We start from the raw sequence: 3,411 nt of genomic DNA on the forward strand, positions 1-3,411 counted from the left end.
CCAGAAGGGTTGTGTGTAATCAAGCGTATTCTGGGCGTGCATCTGTTCACTCACGTGCACGGTGGTCTGTTGTTCACCCTGCTCAGTGCCCAGCTGTTTTCCTCCTCGTAGCGTACCCGGACAGTCTGTCCACACCCCCTTTCAAAGCAGCTGGACACGGCGTGGGTACCAGGCCCCTGCCCGTGGACGCTCAGGTTCCTCCTGGGTCATGCTCTCCCAGAGAAGGCCGCCATCGTATTCCAGTCTGTGTGGCACTTGGCAGGCCGCCTTTATGCTGAGCTACACGTGCGCATACCCCTCCCCCTCCCCCGCAGGGTTGCCAGCGTCACCTGTCGTGCCCGGGGAGTGTGCTGCGTCTTCCTTCTTTCCTTTCCAGTGGCTCTGCTCCTAGGAATGTAAATTATGGGAGAAATAAAGTACGAAATCAAGGCAAATCTCTTCCGCCTTCCCCGTCATACGATGATGCTCCAGGTGTAAAAACCTCCAGGATCTCCAAGGAACAACTTGAAGTACCAACAGCAGGAATGCTTTCCCCCGTCCACCTTGTTAAGGCACGCGTCTCCAGTCAAATGTTCCTTTTTGTGTTTGATACTCATGCATCGAATCCTGTAATTCGTGCTGTTCTGATCAGCGCTATACTAATAGTAATTGTAACAGCGACTCAATCGGAGAGAAAATTTTTAAGATCACGAGAAATAAACATTTTGATTTTTATTTATAGGCACATTTTTGTTTGTTTGTTTCAGAGAAATATACTAGGACATTTGAACATAAAAATATGTTGCGTTAGGATAAAATTTTGTAGAGAAAGTATAATGTAGTATAATATAGATCGAACTTCAAGGAGAACAAGGAATGATACGCGCACACTGTTACGAAAGGAGCTGGTCGATGTATCTTCAAAGTAAATGATGGTAGGTATTAAATTTCTATGGACTTTTTAGTCCTGTGCATATGCTTAAAAGCACGACACAGCAGAATCGTTTCAAAATGTCAGTATCTGTCATATGCCAGAAGTTATGCTCTTTGCAGTTATCTAAACTTAGGATGGAAAAATGGATCTGACGACTTCAAAGTATATATAGAGAGAGGGCGCACAGTTTCTTCAAAGTTCGTTTAGAGTATACAGGAGCGACAAATGGGAGGGATGCTAATCTGACTCCCAGTCAAGTGTCTCTCTGTAATCACTCCCAGGTGTGGATCTGAATCACCTTGCTCCCATCAATGAGGTCCCCTCCCTCTGCCCGCGCACTGGGCTGAGACGCTTGTTGATTTTTGCCACTCCGAGAGGTGGAAATCAATTTCTTATTTTAGTTTTAATTTGCATTCCTTGTGAATGAAATTACATGTCTTCTCATCTGTTTAAGAGCGATTCGAATTTTTCAGTAATCAATCTTTTCATAGCCCTGGCCCATTTTTCTAGCGAGTTGTTGAAGTCTTTATCTGATGAATTTATAGGTGCTCTTTCTGTAAGAAAATTAGCAAATTTTATCAACATCGTCATTTGATTTTGTTTATTGTAGTTTTTTTTTTTTTTTAAACCGTGTAAGACTTTTCTTTTTAAACTTAGTCAAATCTATTTATCTTTTATGACCTTTTGGTTTTGTGGCATCCTTAGAAAGACTGTCCATTTCTAGATTGTAAATGATTTCTCTGGTGATTTCTTCTAGTAATTTTACAGTCTTATTTATATATGTGTTTAAGTCTTTGATGCATCTGGAATTTATTTTGAATAGGTATGAGGCGTGAGGTAGGCATCCCTCTTTCTTTCCCATGTCCACAAAAGCACAGCCAAACCTGTAGAAAAATTTTATGAGAGTTTATTAGCGTTTATTTGATCCAAACTGAGGACATGTCCGGAAGAAGGTCTGAGTGGATGGAAAAGGTTCTCTGGAGATTGGCAGTTTGGCACTTAGAATCAAGGGAGAAACATAAGGAAGGTTGGTGGTGGTGAATGAAGGAGGTGGGAGAAAACGGGGGGGTGGCGGAGAATCTCTAGAATTGGATAAAAAGCAGAATGGCTATGTACTTTTACCGTGGTGGGTATAGGATAGTTCACATGTAACATTTACAGTAAATAGAGACAGTATGCAGGCAACAGGACAACCACCTCCTGGTTTCATCTCTGCCTCCGGGGGGTCTGGGAGAGAAAATCACTGTCATTTCAGAGGTATGTTATCCGTGATGCATGGGAACAATGGACAGAGCTCGCTGACCTTTGCTAAGGACGCTATGGGCCTGGGACGTGACTGCCTGGGACGTGACGGGCCCAGTTAGGAATCCGTGATCAGGCTGTCCTATGCGGTTACTTACTCGTGGTCACTGACATTGTCAGGCCTGCCATGTGACCTCCCTGAGCTTGTCAGCTCTGCTGTGTTGTCCCCAGTTATCTCGTGTATTTTCCAGGGGGAAAAAAGCCCATTTCCGGGCAAATGCCACCATGCACCTGACCCCCCACTTTTCCACGACCGTAGCGAACAGCACACTCTGCTTCTCCATGACCGTGCTCTCTCATCCTAGAGAGAACTATCTACTGGCACATAAAAACGTCCTTGCTCCTTATTTCGGCTGCTGCCAGAGTTACTCTAATTTTAAGACAGTAGATAGTCTTGTACGCTCTTTCCTGGCTTTTTAAATTGTCATCATAAACAGTGCTGCAGGATTAAGGTGCCAGGTAAGCCTTCCACGCCTTTGGGGGTGAAATGTGGCGTCAGTTTCCGGAAGCACAATTACTGACTCAAGGGCGTGCGACAGATTTTTGAGAGGGTCCATTTCTTCCCAGTCTTGCCACCTGAAGGCGATTTCTTTTTTTTACTTCTTAACTTTGAACTAAGCTTAGATTTACAGAAAAGCTGTCAAAACGGCATGCCTTTCCCTCCGTCTCCCCGTGACAGCATCTTAAATAGAACGGTGAGCAAAGCCAGGGAGTGAACGTGAGAGCAGGGCCCTCAGCGCAGCCGCGAACCTCACTCACACGCTGCCAGTTTGCCGCCAGCGTCCTTTTCCCCTCCCAAGATCTTATCTATTTTATTTATTTATTTATTTATTTTTTTAGGCGAGGCCACCCTTGGTTGACCTCACAGATCGCAAGGACCTTGTCAGCTTACAATCCCTTATTTTTTTATTTTTTCCGCCTACAGCACCTGGTCTTCCTAGGTGGTCTCCCACCCAAGTACTAACCAGGCCCGACCCTGCTTAGCGTCCGAGATCAGATGGGATCGGGTTGTTCGGGGCGTCATGGCCGCAGACCCAGGATCTTATCTATTGTCCTGCGTCGCAGTTATGCCCCCACAGTCCCCTTTAATGTGTGACGGTTTCTTGGTCTTTCTTTGTCTTACGACCTTGGCCCTTCGGAAGAGTACTGGTTAGTTATTTCGTAGACTGTCCTTCAGTTTGAGTTCGATGCTTTCG

General features: G+C 45.1%; 1 protein-coding gene and 1 pseudogene across 2 annotated transcripts in view; one reads left to right on the forward strand and one right to left on the reverse strand.

Annotated features, from left to right (window-relative positions):
• The window catches only part of OPA3 (OPA3, outer mitochondrial membrane lipid metabolism regulator), a 67,366-nt gene that overhangs the window by 17,684 nt on the left and 46,271 nt on the right, over nt 1–3,411 (forward strand). The gene's annotated exons all lie outside the window — the stretch shown is intronic.
• Nucleotides 3,132–3,249, reverse strand: LOC111744660 (annotated as a pseudogene).

Source organism: Pteropus vampyrus, unplaced genomic scaffold (assembly GCF_000151845.1).
Source record: "Pteropus vampyrus isolate Shadow unplaced genomic scaffold, Pvam_2.0 Scaffold138, whole genome shotgun sequence".
Lineage (NCBI taxonomy): Eukaryota > Metazoa > Chordata > Mammalia > Chiroptera > Pteropodidae > Pteropus > Pteropus vampyrus.